Source organism: Oryctolagus cuniculus, chromosome 7 (genome assembly GCF_051225735.1).
Source record: "Oryctolagus cuniculus isolate XC-2025 breed Fujian yellow rabbit chromosome 7, ASM5122573v1, whole genome shotgun sequence".
In the NCBI taxonomy this organism is placed as follows: Eukaryota; Metazoa; Chordata; class Mammalia; order Lagomorpha; family Leporidae; genus Oryctolagus; species Oryctolagus cuniculus.
Window position 1 is genome coordinate 8,487,403 of NC_142873.1, and position 17,089 is coordinate 8,504,491.

The following is a 17,089-nucleotide window of genomic DNA, read 5'->3' on the forward strand; positions in this document are numbered from 1 at the left end:
CGCTCATACAGGGTTCTGGCTCTTTCCTTTGCCCTGCTCAGCCCTGGCTCTTGCAGGCAACAGGGGAGTGAAGCAGCAGTCAGAAGATCCCTCTCTGTCTCCCTCTGTTTGTCTCTGCCTTTCAAATGAAATAAACTTTAAAAAACTTAAAGTTCGTGGAGGGGGCTGGTGTTTGGTCTAGTAAGGTTGGGATGCCCACATCCCATATCACATTGCCTGGTTGTAAAGTCTTGGCTCCACTTCCAGTTCAGGTTTCCTGTTAAGCACACCCTGGGACACAACAGGTGATGACCCAAGTACTTGGGTTCCTGCCTCCCATGTGGGAGACCCACATTGAGTTCCAGCTTCCTGGCTTCAGCCTGGCTTAGGGCTGGCTGTCACAGGCATTTGAGAAATGAACCCCTGCAAGCAAAATTTCTCCCTCCCTCCCTCCTTCCCTCTGAAAAACATTCATGGAAAATGCATATTATGAGAAATACATATTATGCATGGATTTCAAAATTGTTTGCTCCTAATTGTTGGGATGCCCACATCCTGGATCAAAGTAACTCATGTCCCAGCTGCTCTGCTTCTAATCCAGCTTCCTGTTAATGCACCTGGGAAGTCAGCAGGTGATGGCCCAAGTACTTGGGTCCCTGCCACCCACGTGGGAGACCAGATGGAGTTCCTGGCTTCAGCCTGACCCAGTCCTGGCTATTGTGGGCATTGATGAGTCAACCAGTGGATGGACCACCTCCCCCCACCAAGCATTTTTAAAATAACATTTTTAAGAAAACCAGGAATGGAAAGAAACTATCCCAACATAATGACACCCATGTATGGAAAAGTCACAACAAACAACATACTGAATAGCGAAAAAGTGAAAGTTTTTCCTCCCAGAGTAAGAATGAGGCAGCATTGTGTGCTTTTATCACTTCTATTTTATTTTAAAGATTTGTTTATTTGAAAGGCAGAGTTTGAGGGACACACACACACACGCACACACACATGATCTTCCATCTGCTGGTTCACTGCCCAAATGTCCACAATGGCCAGGGCTGGGCCAGGATGAAGCCAGGAGCCCAGAGCTTCATCTGGGTCTCCCATGTGAGTTCAGGGACCGGAGCACTTGGGCCATCCTCTGCTGCTTTCCCAGGTGCATTAGCGAGATTAAAAGTGAAGCAGCTGGACTCGCCCTTGTACCCATATGGGATGCCAGTGTCACCTGCGGTGGCTTAACCCACTGTCCCACAATGCCGGCCCTCATCACTTCTATTCAAAATAACATAGACATTGTAGCCAGAGCAATTAGGCAAGAAAAAGAAATAACAGTCATACAAATACAAAAGGAAGAAGTTAGATTATCTCTGCTTATAGATGGCATGATCATATATGTAAAAAGCCTTATAGATGCCACATTTTTAAAAACAGAATAAATGAATCCACTAGATACAAATCAACACACAAAAATCAGCCACATTTCTAAAACTAACAATGGACAGTTTTTTCCTGAAAAAAAAAAAAAACTACAGAAGCAATTCTATTTATAAAAGCATCAAAAATAAAATACTTAAGAATTAACTAATGAGGGAAAGCTTGTACAATGAAAACTATAAACTATTAATGAAAGGAAACATTAATAAGTGAACACATATTTCATGTTTGTGGATTGAAAGGCTTGATGCTGTTAAGATCAAAGTTGTAATGCAGTCTCTGTCAGAATCACAAAGTGCTTTACAGAAATGAAAAAATTCACCCCAAAATTAATATGTAAGGTCAAGGGACCCCAAATACCTAAAACACTCACTAAAAGAAAGAACAAAGAGGACTCAACGCTTCCTGATTTTAATGCTCACTATATATATATAACATAAACCTTTGGTACTGACATAAAGGCAAACATAGAAACCAGTGGAAAAGAGAAGTGAACCCATGGGCCAGCGCCATGGCTCGCTTGGCTAATCCTCCGCCTTCGGTGCCGGAATCCCCTATGGGCGCCGGGTTCTAGTCCCGGTTGCTTCTCTTCCAGTCCAGCTCTCTACCGTGGCCCAGGAGGGCAGTGGAGGATGGCCCAAGTGCTTGGGTGCCTGCACCCTCATGGGAGACCACGAAGAAGCACCTGGCTCCTGGCTTCGGATTGGCATAGCTCCAGCCGTAGTGGCCATTTTGGGGGGTGAACCAACGGAAGGAAGACCTTTCTCCCTCTCCCTCTCACTGTCTGTAATTCTCTCAAATAAATAAATAATCTAAAAAAAATAAAAATAAAGAGGAGTGAGCCCAGAAATGAACTCTTGCATAGTCAATTGAAAAAAAAAAAATAGCTCCTATCCACCACTTCATCCCCCAAATGCCCAAGTGGCCTGGTCTCTCCTGTGGTAGAAGGAACCCATTTACTCGAACTATCATCAGTGTCTCCTTGAGTTAGCAGGGAGCTAGAATCAAGGATGGAGCCAGGTCAACTCTCTCCTCCAATGTGAGATGAGGGCGTCCCAACCCGCTAACTGCTGCTGGCCAAGTGATTTTTGACTAGATGTCAAAAGCATTCAATGGGGAGTGCTAGATAGTGCTGGGGAAACTGGATATCCACCTGCTAAAGAATGAACTTGAATCCTTCCCTAATACCATACAAATTGAAGTTAATCAAAGACCTAAATGTGACACGTGAAACTACAAAACTCATAGAAGAAAATGGACAAACACTGCATTTGGCGGAGGGCACACAAAAGTCACAAGAGAAAGAAGCAAATTGAAGCTCCTGAAAATCTGAAAATGCTGTGCTGGCATGTGCCTGAAAGGACTGGGAACAGTCTCCGAGGTTTGTGCACCCACGCCTGTGGCGGCAGCTTTCACAGTCGTTCAATCATGGCAACAGCTTACGTGGCCACTGACAGGTGAGTGGGCGAGCTGAAAGTAATAAATACAAACAGTGGAATAATTAACTTTCCCAGCCCTAGAAAAGGAAGAAAATGCTAACATGCCACAGCGCGAATGAACCTGGAGGGTGTTATGCTATGTGAACTACAGCAAGCACAGAAATATACGAGTCCCCTCACAGAGGTACTTGGAGTGAAAATCATGGAGACAGACAAGGCAGTGTGCAGGTGGGTGCTGGCGACTGGGAGGTGGGGGAAGTAGGGAGCAACTCTTGAATGAGAACAGGGTTTCAGTTGTACAAGATAGAAACAGTTATGAGGATGGATGGTGATGAGATAGCACAGGATGATGACGGTATTTAATACCACTGAAGTGTATGCCTAGAAGGGGTGAGGATGGCAACTCTTATGTTAAGTACATTTCTGCCACAATAGGAAAAAATAAAAAACTAACATGGCCTTGGAAGGTGTTAGCCCTGGCTCCCACGGGGATAGGAGAGGCTTAATAGATGACGGTCGGGAAGTTGTCTCACTGTATGGAGAAAAGCCAGGCAGGATTTACGTAGTGAACACCAGGTGAATTAAAGACCTGGTGGTTAACGGTAACTATAAAAGCAGCAAAAGGATAGCTCTGTGTGCTTGAATGGGAAAGATCTGAAATGGCTCAAAGCAATTCTGTAACGGTTATAAAAACTAAAGATTTCTGCTCAGTTGATGACACACAGTGTTAACAGATCAGAAGGCAGTATTAGAGGTTTATAAGAACCAAAGATTTATATCAAGAATAGTCAGGGAATTTTTGCAAATCAATAATATATTCAGTAGAAAGATGGCCTGAAGAATAAAAATGGCCTGAGGACAGGAGTGGGGAGTTTGTAGGAGGAAGGCTGTGCGGCTCATTTCCGGGAAGATGCTGGCCTTGCTGAATCTCTGGGGAACCATCACACAGCAGCTGTTGAACTGCCAAAGAAGAGGGCCAGAACATCGCAGGTATGGTATGGGGAAGACTGGAATCCTCAGCACGCAGGTGAGGGTGTAAACAGTGTGCACATGCCGGAGACCAGGGGCAGTATTCCGTCACGAAGAATTCTGACCCTGGAGCTCCACTGCCTGGGTCCAGTCCTGTCTGTCACTTACCAACCACAGGACCCCTAGCAGGGGACCTACCCTCTGCTCTGGATGGATATGGTTTGAGGTTCACGTGACGGAAGCCTGGTTCCTGGTATGCTGAGGCTGTGGGCCCTTGAAGAGGTGTGGCTTAGTGGCAAGTGGTCAGGTCAGGGGGACGCTGCCCTGGGAAGGGATTGGCAAGCTCTCGGTTCCCACCAGAGCAAGCCCTCTTGCTTCCTGTCTCCCGGGAGACGGCTCTCTCCCATTCACAGTTGCACAGTTGCTCCGCCGTGTGCCAGGTGCCGTGCTGTGACATAGCCAGAAGACCCTCACCACAGGCCACGTCACTGGGGCTGCCTGATGATCTTGCACTTGGAGCCAGTGACACCGTGAGTTAAATGAGCTTCCTTTCTTTCTATGTTGCCTCACCCCAGAGATCTTGGAACAGCTATGGAAAATGGACAGAGACAGTCTCCTGTCTCACCGTGTCAGACCCCACCTCATGGAGTCAGGGTGGGACCAGACACTGCTCACACCGCTGGGCCCCAGGAGCAGGGCTGGTGTGTGCTCAGTGTGAGGGAGACGTGGGGCCCTGGTACGCGCCCTGTGATCTCCAGCTGGGCTCCTGGGAACAGGGACTGGGGGCAAAATGAGGGGTGGAAGTAATGTGTCCACTAGCACAGGTGCGGGCTCCCTGCCAGCACAGTGCACTGAGAGACTGTCTTCCCCTGCAAACCAGAATAACACTGAGTTACAGACTGGCCAGTGGAGAGACAGGAGGAGAAGTCCCCTGGAGAAGAACCCCCACGGGTGCTTGTCGATGAAGGCCGGTAGCTTAGTCACCGAGGGCAGAATCACGGAGGAGCGGGTGTGAAATGCAGACTTCTGGGATGGGCGTTTGGCCTTGTGCTGCAGGCGCTGTTTGGGGTGCCGTCTCGATGGCAGTGCCTGGGTGTCAGTCCCACAGTTACAGCTTCTTGTTAATGAACACCTGGCAGGCAGCAGGCGACTCTCAAGGACTTGGGTCCCTTCCACCCCCATGGGAGACCTGGATGGAGTTCCAGCCTCCTGGCTTTGACTTGGCCCAGCCCTGGCTGTTGCGGGCCCTTGGGGAAGAGGTCAGTGAACAAGAACACACTCTTCTCATTATTCTCTCACTGACTCCCTCTCTCTGCCTCTCTATTAAGTGAAAAAAATAATTAAAATTAAAACTCCGACTTCTGGATGGCAGCCCAGGTAGCTGAGGCCAGTGCCCGGTGCACACTAAAATTTGCATGCACTCGGTTTGCCCAGCGCCCAGGCTCAGCTGGAAGGGAGCAGTGGCTGGATTTGCTGTGTCACTGGCTGATGGCAGAAGCCAAGCTTTGCACCCTGCTTGGATTCAGAAACTGGCGGCATCTGTGTCAAGCTGTTGGGAAAGAAAGACAAACAGGCAAGCAGCTGTTTTTATTCCCCGGAACTACTCCGGAGTTTCCACATGAAAACATTCCACACAGAAGACAGACCTGCAGATCTGTAGCACAGTGGACAAGACCCGCGATGAACCAAGCCCTCTAGGGGCCTGTTGCACTACGGACTTTGTGCAGCCACACGGGTTAGGATCCCCGCTGGGAGAGATGCGACTGCACGCCGGGACTGCTCTCCAGTGTGATGCTGTCGCCCCGGATCCTGAGGTAGACACACTGAGAAAAGTCTGCAGCATGGCCGTGCTGCACGTGGGTCACAAACCTTACCTTTCCTTAAAACTGACTGCGGAGCCGTTCCTGTGGCATAGTGGGTAAAGTCGCTGGATTGAGTCCCGGATGCTCCACTTCCCAACCAGCTCCTTGCTGATGTGCTTGAGAAAGCAGCAGAAGATGGCCCAAGTCCTTGGGCCCCTGCACCCACATGGGAGACCCAGAAGAAGCTCCTGGCTCCTGGCTGTGGCCTGGCCCAGCCCCAGCCCTTGCAGCCATTTGGGGAGTGAACCAGCGGATGGAAGACCCTTCTCTCTCTCTCCCTCTCTCTCTCTCTCAACTCTGCATTTCAAATAAATTTTTTAAAAAATTGACTCCCCCCTTAAAGGAAAGCTCATTTCTGTCTACCTGTTACTTCTTTAAAAAGAGGCCACATTCCGTTTTCCCGTTGGCTAAAACAGCGCTGGGTGTCCCCTGGTTCTCTGACGGACGGGGACCTTCACAGGAGCCTGTGCTGCTCCTGTCGGGTGCTCACTGGCGGCTCCCCGGTGCAGCTCCATCTCAACGTAGGGTCAGGGGCACAAGGCAGAGGGCGACTGTTTCCTAATACAGTCTGCTGGGTGCTTGGAGACAACAAAGGATATTTCAAGTAACACAGCATTGAGAAGCCATCAAAACATACTTGTACCTGCTGCGGAAGAGAGTAATGAGCTTTGTAATGTAATTTAAATCTTACAAGGGAGCTATCAGCGGTAGGGTCTAACCCAAATAATCGCTCTTTCTTTATACTTCTGTTTTTAGAATCTAATCTTTCCTAGAAGCCTTTTCTTTTACTCTTTGTCAGCATGTGTGTCTCAGTTTCTTTCTTTTCCTAACAGAAACAGTATTTATTATTGGTTATGTGACTAGGGATCGGGCCCTCAGGAGTGAGGGGCTCACCACTTGTCCAGGGGAGCCCAGCCGGGGATGTGCTTGACCCCGCAGTCATCTGGGACAAGCCGCTTCTGAGTCTTCAAATTCATACACACGAAACTTGGTGACCCCACCCTGGATTCTCAGGCAATCAGAGAACTTGAACATGCTCCCCGTTCTGCAGCTGAGTGAGGATGGACATGAAGCCTTGGCCAAGGTGAACCCTGGCCACGGTGCCCTCCCTGGAAGTTTCCGAAAGTGCCCCTGTACCCATCCAGAGCCTCGCAGCACCGGCACAGAACAACATCTGGTGGACGCCAAGGACGCGGACGGGGTGGAGCCACACTCGGATACAAAAGCCATCGTAGCCACAGCTTGGTGCCGTGTACTTGGCGGCACAAATGCAGGCAGTGCCCAGGGCCTCAGAGGAAGCGGCTCGTCCTCGGCTGACCACACAGTGGGAACTCAGCCCCTTCTGCCTTCTGGCCTGGATCAAAGATGGGGACCTTGGCCTCAGGGACGCCCCAGCAGACTCGAGACTCTGGGCACAGCTTGTTCTCGTGACACAGGGCGGGTGGTCGTGGCCCACGGCATCGTGAGGACCTTCGGTGGTGCACTGAAGGAAAAGAGAGTGTGTGTCACTTCTGTACTTCTACTTAGTCCTTCATTTGCAGTATAGTTGTCTCCCTTCCTGTTTATGAGAGGAGAAAGTGCACTTCCATCCGCTGGTTCACTCTCCAAATGCCCGCAGTGGCCAGGGGAGCTGAAGCCCGGAGCTCAATCCAGGCCTCCCGTGTGGGTGGCAGGAACCCAATCATTTCAGCCATCAGTGCTGTCCCCCAGGATCTGTGAGAAGCTGAGAATGGAAGCCAGAGGCAGGCATCAAACCCAGGTACTGCAGAATGGGACCTGGACATCCTAACTGGCAGCTGAACTTCTAGGCCAAATGCCTGCCTTCGAAATTTCTTTAGACCAATGGTTCCCACCTTGGCTGCAATCTAGAGTCACCTGGGGTTCCCACCAGACCACTCAGGCCAGGGTGGGCTCCAGCCATTAGTCATTTTTGGCAAGCTCCCCAGGTGACCTGAGTGAGTCACCCAGGTTGAGAGCCAGTGTTTGTGCCCCTCTAAGCATTACAGAGACCGAAGGGTGGCACAGCGGCTGTCACACATCAGGGACACCAGGATCCCCAGCCGTGGACCTGGGGCGGGGCCTCAGAGCTTCCTTTTCTAGCAGGTCCCAGGGGATGGTGATGCTTTGGGTGGGGCTGCACACTTGGACAACACCGGAAATGAGAAACTGGGTGAGGATCCCTCCTAACCCATGAGCACTCCACGTCGGGCCCTGCCAGTGTGAGTGGGCGTCGCACCCACCATGCAGACAGAGGTGCACTTTCAGGAGACCCCTCCTCAGCTCTTGGGGGGCTGGGAAGGCAGAGCCTGCAGCAGCTGAAGGTGTGGCGTGCCCCAAATGGTCTTCACCCCCGCCTTGGGCTGACTGGGGCAGCCCACCCAACCCCAGCAGTCACAGCATCTCACCCCCCTGCAAGGCACTGGTGACTCTCAAAGGATCTCCCCCTCACTCCCCCTCGGCAACAATAACAAAACATCGAGAAGCAGCAGGGAAAAGTTGATTTGTGTTCAAATGCCTTAGGCCAGGCCATTGGCTCCCTAGTTCACCTTCAACCCCAGCGCCTTCCTTGACCCAGGCGCCCTGTTGTGGATGCCTGGAGCCGAGGCTCCCCTGGAATGACAGAGAGGGAAGCTGACCCGAGAGCAGAGCTGTGCTCAGAGGGCAGAGAGGAATGCTGGAGAGAAAAACTCCAGCCCCAGAAGAGCCACTGCTTAGTAAAGAGACGGGGCCAGCGTTGTGGGCGCCGGTTCGAGTCCCGGCTGCTCCACTTCTGATCCGGCTCCCTGCTAATGGCCTGGGAGAGCAACAGAAGAAGGCCCAAGTGCTTGGACCCCCACCCACCTGGGAGACCCAGATGGAGCTCCAGACTTGGCTTTGGTCTGGCCCCGTCCTGGCCATTGTAGCCATTTGGGGAATGACCCAGTGGATAGAAGATCTCTTTCTCTCTCTCTCTCCCTTTCAAATAAATAAATCATAAGAAAAAGAAATTTACGTAAGCAGATAAGGAATAGTATAGCTGCAAAAACGTGCGCTGTAATGGAAGCCTCTTTACAAGATTTCTGCTTGTGCACCCCAGTCTGTTCGTCGTTAGAACTTAACCAGGTGGGACCAATCGATGTTCTTAAAATAAGGGAAAGAAACATTATGCCTTATGTTATTCTTTCAGTTAAAGAGGGGTTGAAATGGGGTCTCCACAGGCCATCAGGGTGAGTTCCCCTGACCCAGACTGTGGGACACTGGCAGAGACACATCACCCTGCCTGGTGGTGCCCCTCCCGGCCTCCCCAGTGCGCTGAGCCGCCGTGTGCCGAGACTCCCTGTCGGCAGCAGCTCCGCTAGAAATGGTTCCTTCAGTTCCTCTCTGCTCCACCAGGCCCTGCTGGTGCCTGAAGTCTTGGGGGAGACAGGACCCCTGCCTGCACTGTGGGCTCAGTGCATCCAGCCTCAGCCGCTGTCCCCTCTGCCCGCCCTGGGGCCCCGTCCTGCGTTTGTACAGCAGCCCTGGCTTCTTTGGAGGCGCTGGACCCTCATGGAGGGTTAAAGCCAAATGGCTTCCCGCTCTGCTTCTGTCATGCTGTGTCTTCCAGTGATTCGGCTTCAGCCAGGCCACTTCCGCCCTCTGCCACTTGCGCAGCACACCAGGGCGAGGCGCGCTACTATGGTACCCGGTAAACAGTTGCCAAACAAAGCCCAGAGTCTCACGCACGTCAAGTTCTCTTCTGTACGGGTTGTTCTTCCATCTGCCCCGGGCTGTGTAACCGCTGTCAAAAATGTAACCCCCTGCACCTCTTGCAGAGTTGAAGCTGCTGCTTGGAGCTGCGCCAGGGACCTCCTCCCAGCCTCTCCCTTAGCCATGGAGAAAGTATGCACTTGGGAATGTCCAGTGACGCCCAGTGTGTGCTGACATCCTGGCGTGCCAGCTTCTGGGGGACAGGAGGTCAGGGGCTCTGGACTGAGGCATGGCATACCCAGTGGAGAAGCGTGGAGCTGAGCAGCCCAGAGTGACCTGGTGCCTGGCAAGCAGTCAGCTGCGTGCCCCCAAGGCCACTGGGAAGAGGTGGCACACTGCTCTGTCTGGCGACGACTACCACCCATCTCCCAGTCCCTGCCCTTGCCACGGTAGGCCAAGGCTAGTGAGCAGCTACCCTGGGGGTCCCCTCGGGTTCTGCCTTCTGTCCCCTCACTGTGTCCCTACACACGCCGTTCTAGGTTCTCTGTGTGTTTGTGAAACGTAGCCAGTCTGATTCTTCCCGTGGCCACTGATCCCTTGGCTCATACCCATTTTGTACACAAGATCTCCTTCGTTGCCAACAACTCTATGAGGCAGGGATAATTCTTCCTGAATCACAACAGGGACATTCAGAGAGGTTTAGGAATTTGCCGGCAGTCACCCAGTAAGGAGGTGGAGCCAGGATTTGAACTCTGGTCTGTGTCTCAGTTCCAGTGGAGACTGGCTCTTAGTGCTATAGCTTCCAGTGTGGGCGCCCAGAGCTAAAAGCAAGAGAGCTGGGCAAATCCTTGATGTATTATGTAACTCAAAGAAAGAACAGGTCAGCGACTCCTGTTTTAATTATCCTTACTAGTAATAGTTTCTAGCTGAAGAAATGTGTGCCCTGTCACTGTGTTACTAGCATTTTTCACTTTTTTAAAAAAGTTATTTATTTGAAAAGAGAGAGAGAGAGACAGAGCTTCCATTTGTTGGTTCACTCTCCAAGTCACCACTATGGCCGGAGCTGGTCTGATCCAAAGCCAGGAGCCAGAAGCTTCTTCCAGGTCTCCTACGTGGGTGCAGGGGCCCAAGCACTTGGACCATCTTCTGCTGCTTTCCCAGGCGCATTAGCAGGGAGCTGGATTGGAAGTGGAGCAGCCAGGACTGGACTGGAACCAGTAACTTTTTTCTCTCCACTGTCTGTGCCAGACCCTCACGCTCCCCACCTTCAGGCCTGGCACATGCTGTGTCTGGTTCTTGGCGGAAGCCTCTAGGTTTGCTGAGCTGTGCCGCCTGCACGCACTAGCCCAGGAACGCTAGGCAAGTGTGTGCAGGGGAATGGAGAGGCCGCGGCAGGCGGGCTGCATGGGAGAGATGGATGGGGGGTGGTGTGGGATTTAGGAGCAGCAGGAAGTGCATGTACCCCGCGGGGACTGAGAAGGGTGTGTGGTGAGAAGAAGCAGGGCCGATGCAGGCTGGAGCCACGTAGCTCAGTACAACAGGGGGTGGAGGCGGCGGGCGGGAGACCAGGCAGGAAGAGCTGTGCAATGAAAATTGTCAAGCGGTCCGCCCAGGCTGGGCGTCCTGGGGCTCCTGCTGGAGCAGGACGCAGGCAGCGCTGCCGGCAGGGGCTCCCCCGGCTGCTCAGTGAGAGGCAGCTGGGCGGGAAGGGGTTTTATTGGGTGGGGGGTTGTGGGGGTTCCCCCTCGGCCCATGGGCACTTTAGTTGGCACCAGGCTGTGTGTTCTGTACAGGTGCACCCGACACACTCACAGTGGCGGTGTTGTGCGCTGCCACCTCGCGGGCAAGGTCTTTGGGCTACTCTGGGCATGCAGGTTGGGCCAGTCCCTGATGGGGCGGCAGGGGGTCTTTGCAGTTGGGATGTGAACCTTGCTCCTTATGGGTTTGGGGCTGTGTGGATATATAATCGGGCCTGGAGAAGGACACGTGTTAGGCGGCGAGGGGCTTGAGTGAGTCCCATGTCTGTCCTATCAGTTACGGTCCAAGGCACAGAGGCCCGTGCCAGTGTGGGAGCAAGGACAGGAAGGAGTGAGAGGGACTGTGGAGGAAGAATGCCCCCCTCTGCTGTGTGCCCAGGAGCCCTGCCGCTGCCAGGCAGCATGGCTGGTAGCTTGGGTTGTACCGCCCTGGCAGGGGACGCCTTGGCCCCTGCTGGCAGCACAGTGGGTGACTCTTCTAAAGAAAGGGCGACCCTCACCCTCTGTACCCTCATGTTCAGTTGCCCACATCACTCAGCTCCTCGTCACCTGTACTTCACTGGCATGACACGATCCCTCCTTCTGCAGGTTGCTGGCAGGTATAAGAGACACAGCATGGATGACCCAACACACAGGAAGTGGCTCCAGCGACCACTGGGCAGACACGAGCCCCCAGCATGCATGGTCTGCTCCCCGGTCAGCTGGAACCCACAGCGGCCATGCTTTCTGGGGGCGAGCCCGCCATGAGGCTGCTATTCTGTGAGACATCAGACGCGGGCGGCAGCTGCAGGTGAGAGCCAGCGGCTGGAAGTGGGGTTTCCCCGGGGCTCTGGCTCACGGGAGGTGGACCTGGCCGCTCACTAACGGAAGGCACCGAGTTGTCCCGTGCTGACCGGGAAGGATGACGTCATGCTCGCTTGTTGAATGACACGGCGTGCAGACTTTCCTGCCTCTGTGTTGACACGCTGGTGTGCGGCAGTGGGGCGACAGCAGGAGCCCTGGATGGCAGTGGGGGGTGGACCCTTGCCCTCAAGGCCACATCCTGGGAGTCCTGGCAGGGCCCTCATTGCATCCTCCTGTGCCCGGGCGCTGTAAGAGAGCAGAAGCCAGCTCTCATCCATGCCTGTCCGCACCAGTGTGCTGTGCGCGGGACATACTGGCAGTCTTCAAAAAGCTCATGGAAAATGTGTCTCATGTGGGAAGTACGCACGGGCTTCAAAATCGTTTGCACAGGAATACACTTACCTCTGAATCCCACTTTTCCAGGAACGTGGTGAAGGCCCCTCCCGGGTCATCTGAGCCCAGTGGCAGTCCCGTGAGGTGCCGGTTGTTGCCATGGGAAATGGAGTTGTGCAATGGAGTTTTACAAACGTGTAGCCAGCATTGCAGCCCGCATTCTGCCCCCTGTACAAGCGCCTGAAGTCCCAGGGTTCCTGCACGCCCCTGCTCCAGGCTGCTCCCGAGGCCTCCTGGTAAGCCCACCACTGCTGTGACCGTGACTCTCAAGTTAGGTTTTTGTTGTTGTTGTTTTCTGTTGTTGTTTTTTCCTGTTTTGGTATAGGAAGAATGAGAGGTTTACCATAATGATGTTTGGGCTATAATAATTACCTGTAACTATTTAAGTTGGAATAAATGTAAATACTGCAAGCTCTAATCCACCCCAAATAACATTTTTGTAAAGATTTTATTTATTTATTTATTTATTTGAGAGGTAGAGTTACAGACAGTGAAAGAGACAGAGAGAGAGGTCTTCCATCCGCTGGTTCACTCCCCAAATGGCCGCAACGGCCAGAGTTGTGCCTATCCAAAGCCAGGAGCCAGGAGCTTCTTCCGGGTCTCCCATGCAGGGCCCAAGGACTTGGGCCATCTTCTGCTGCTTTCCCAGGCCATAGCAGAGATCTGGATCGGAAGTGGAGCAGCCAGGACTCGAACCAGTGCCCATATGGGATGCCGGCACTGCAGGCAGAGGATTAACCTACTGCACCACGGCGCTGGCCCCACATTTTATTTTTTAAAGAGTATTTATTTGAGAGACAGAGGAAGCTCCCATGTGCTAGTTCACTCTCTAAATGCCCACGACAGCTAAGGCTGGGTAGAGGCTGCAGCAGGAGGTGGGGAACCCGATCCAGGTCTCCCAGGCAGGTGGCGGGGATTCAGCCACGTGAGCCATCATTGCCGCTTCGGAATCGGGCAGAGGCAGAGACTACGCTCCAGCTCTCCAGCCAGCATCTTAACCGCCCGGCCACACACCTGCCCCTGGTATCCTGTTTGATGGCGAGCGGAGGACGGGGTGAGTGGGAATGCGGGCCGCACAGACAGGAGACGGAGGACAGCCGCGGACGCTTCGGTTCCGGGCTCAACCGAGCATTTACAGCTGGGCTCCAAGGAAGATGAGTAGTCGTCCTTGCGCTTCTCAGCACCTCTGATGTCTCGAGGCAAAGCCACCCCACTTACCGGGGGTCCCTGTGGTCGGGGTCCTGTACGGTTCATGGATGAAGGAGGCGGGCAGGGCCCAGCTGCAGACAGTCTCGCCATCCGAGAGAGGAGCAACGGCAGGCAGCGGCTGGGTGGGAAAGACAAAGTACACGCGGAGCAAGTGGCCAGCCAGTGAGAACACGGCCGCTGTGGGCGTGGAGCCTCTGGGTCCCGCGGCCTCGCCAGGCCGAGCCGGGTCCACACGAGGCCCTTAACTTTCAGGCTTCAGAAACTCCCGTGCTCAGTGCACGCGAGGCTTGCCGGGCCCCACGGCCAGCACTCCCGCCCACCTGGCCCACAGCGTCCACTGACGGGGAGGCCGAGCGCCAGCTGCGCATCTGCCAGCTGCTGTCCAGGGCACACCTCTCTGCTGGCTGCCACCGAATTAGCATTCAGGAAATCGCTGATCGGGCACAGGTGCTGAGGGCAGGTGGCCCGGCACGTGGAGGTGCCAGAGCGCCTTCGGCCGCACTCCCCTGACACGGGGGTAAGCCCGGGCTCCGTTCTCGCTCTTCAGCTCCCGATTTCTGGGCTCTCAGGATCGTTCCTGCCTCTCCACTTAACTTCTCAAATGCCGTTCTTCCGATAACTCACGGAACAGTCTTCTGATACAGTAGAGATGATCTCCCCTTGATGAGGCAAACCGTGAAATCCTCAGCAACGCACTTGCAAAACCTCACACCTGCAGATGTGCAGCTCAGCTTTTACCCATTTTAAGGGCAGAGAGACAGCGACAGACAGAGATCTTTCATCTGCTGATTCACAGCAGCAAGGCCTGGGCCAGGTCTCCCACACAGGTGGCAGGGACGCAACTCCTTGAGTCGTCACCTGCCGTCCTCAGGGTGCACGTTAGCAGCGGAGCCAGGACTCCACTCTGGGACGCAGCTGTCCCAGACGGCATCTTCCCCGCTGTGCCCAGTGCTCTCCCCAGATCCTGAGCATGGTTAGACCTTGCCCCGTCCAAGCCTGGTACCCTTTGACCCTTCCCTGCTGCCAACAGCAAACAACGCATACATTCTGGATTCTAGCAGGATAGAGAATCCCAGCGTCCACCAGCCAGACACGCACTGCTGGGCCCCCACCGTCCCTCTCTCCGGCTCCCCCCCATGACGTGGCAGCTCGACCCTGTACCTACTGAAAACTTCTCAGCCAGCCGGGGCTGCTGCGGTTAATCACCCTAGATCGGGCAGAGTGGGTGCACATTTCATTTCTCAGTCCTGGGGCTGGCAAGTCCAAGCCCAGGATCCCAGCAGATCCTGTTCTTGGAGGGGTTTGCTTCCTGGCATGCAGACAGCCGACTTCTGCCTGTGTCCTCATGTGGTGCTTAGGGAGAGAAGCCCTGGTTTCCTCCTCTTCTAAGGACACGAATCCAGCTGCGGCGGCCCTAGCTCCGTGACCTCATGCAAACCTCATCACCGCCCAGAGTCCCACTCTGCAAGCAGCACACGGGACGGGGGCACATCCAGTCCACCGCAAATGCCCCCCGCATTCCTTCAGATGTTTTCAGGAAGTGGGGAGCGGATGGCGACTCTGGGTACAGGCAGTTGTTCTGGTGTGCAGCCCAACTGAACCGCGGGCCAGAGTTGGGTTCGTTAAACGGGCTTCAAGCAGATGGTCAAGCAGATCACCGTGCTTGGCCCCGGGGGCCTGCGTGTGCTGAGGACGGCCCAGGGTCTCTCTCAGGCCACGGTTAGAGGCAAGCCCAGAACTTTCCATTCCTCATCCGCTCCGCTGGACTGTGAAGCGCTGCCTCCCTCCAAAAGGGAAAATTAAAAACACACATCCTCAAGTGGTTTGATAGTAGCTCAGCCCAGCGAATTCTACTTTCCATTAGAAGTCACCAGCTGTCATGCGCTTCGCTTTAAATGGAAATAACTTGCTCTCAAAGAACATTTTTCAGCTGATGTCACTCGTGAGTTTTATTTTCTCCTAATGAAAAATGGATCAGCGTGAGTGTGGCTTTGGTGACAGGAAACCCCTGGGTGGGGCGCTGACGTTGGGAGCCGGCCCTGCCCTGAGGACTGCTAATTGCTCCGCCAGGCAGCCGCCGCTGGGGCCGGAGGGAGGGAGGGAGGGAGGGAGGCCGTGGGCATGGCCATCCTCTTGCAGAGGGGCCCTGCCGTGCTGCTTCCTTTAATTAAAAAGAGAGAGAGAGGGAAAACGTCAATTAAAAAACGCTCCTGAGTGCCGAGGTGGTGGTGGAGACTGGAGAGAAGATTCTAACAGGAATGACGTGTGGCAGGAGGCGGCCCCGCCAGAGAGCCCTCCCCAGGGGGCGCGAGGGCCCTCCCCCACTCTCCTGTCTCTCCTGTCTGCAGCGGAGCAAGGAAAAACACCACCAAGAATCCCTGGGTGGCAGCTCCCTGAAGCCTCACCCAGGTCCAAGTGCATCACGACTGCGCGGCGCCTTGGGAGCGCCCCACAGCAGAGGGGCAGGCCGCTGCCCCTGGCACCCAGCTTTCGCTGCCTGGTTGGAGGGGGCAGAGCGGGCTCTTTGCCAGTCATCGCCCAGGGTCCTGAGAGACACAGGCAGGGAGCCGAGAAAGGGGGTCACTTCTTACTCCAGCACTGAGCAGGTCCCGGAGCCTCAACGCTGCCGATGTACTCAAAACAGAGCTGTCCTGCAACACAGGCCCCATGCACACAACTTGCACACACGTGCACATGCATGCACACGTGTTGACACACTCACATGCACATGCTTGCACGTGCGTTCACGCACACACACACACACACACACAGCGGCATTCAGATCTGGCCCGGGGGCACAGCCCCACCCAGCAAAGCCTCCCTTAGCCCCCTGTCTCCGGCTCACAGCAAGGCCTTGGATATGTCCAAGAATTTTTGAATAATGTTCTTGACAGACACCAAAGCGTTTTCCTCCTCCGGAGCGGGGGGAGCTGGGGCCGCCCCCAGGGAAGACTCCCCTGGCAGCTGCAGCCGGAGCAGCTGGGGCCAGCTCCAGGAACACTAAATTCTGGCCGCGTCTGCAGCCAGGGCCTGGTTCCTTTAGAGTCACTCCCCGCCCCTCTGCCTTTTCAAGTAGGAGCCAGCCAAGGTATTCGTCATCTGTCCAAGCTACCCCGCTGTTTGACGGATGCACGCACGGGGCAGAGGCCAGAGCTGCTCAGGGAGAGGGCAGGCTCCAGGGAGGCGGGGTCATCCGCCCCCCACCCCCGGGGCCACTCAGGGGGGCTCCAGCTTCGCATGGACTTTTTGTCCCGCTCAGGTCTCCTCCGTGTCCCTCCCTCCCTGTCTGTCTCCCTCTCTCCCTTTGCAATCTGCCCATAAAAGGAACAAAGCTCCACTTGCCCTTTGCTGGGGCTTCACCTAAAAGGGCTTTCCGAAAACTTTCCAGCCTCCCCCTTCAGAGGCTGAGATGCGGACCGCGTCGCCAGAGAGCAAACGAGAAACAGATGCGATGCTCGGGGAAGGACGCGGGGGCCAGCGTCGAGAGGGTCATCACCTCCGAGGGCGTGCTGCTCCCTCCAGCCTCGCCTCGCTG

At 54.5% G+C, this 17,089-nt stretch overlaps 1 long non-coding RNA gene and 1 pseudogene across 1 annotated transcript; one reads left to right on the forward strand and one right to left on the reverse strand.

Moving 5' to 3' along the window:
* Nucleotides 1-4,110: 4,110 nt before the first annotated feature.
* LOC138850468 (uncharacterized) lies at nt 4,111-12,793 on the forward strand. Its single transcript, XR_011390257.2, has 3 exons — nt 4,111-4,351; nt 11,698-11,899; nt 12,376-12,793. It is a non-coding gene; the product is annotated as an uncharacterized LOC138850468 (long non-coding RNA).
* Nucleotides 6,559-11,624, reverse strand: LOC127493517 (large ribosomal subunit protein uL16-like; annotated as a pseudogene).
* Nucleotides 12,794-17,089: the final 4,296 nt, after the last annotated feature.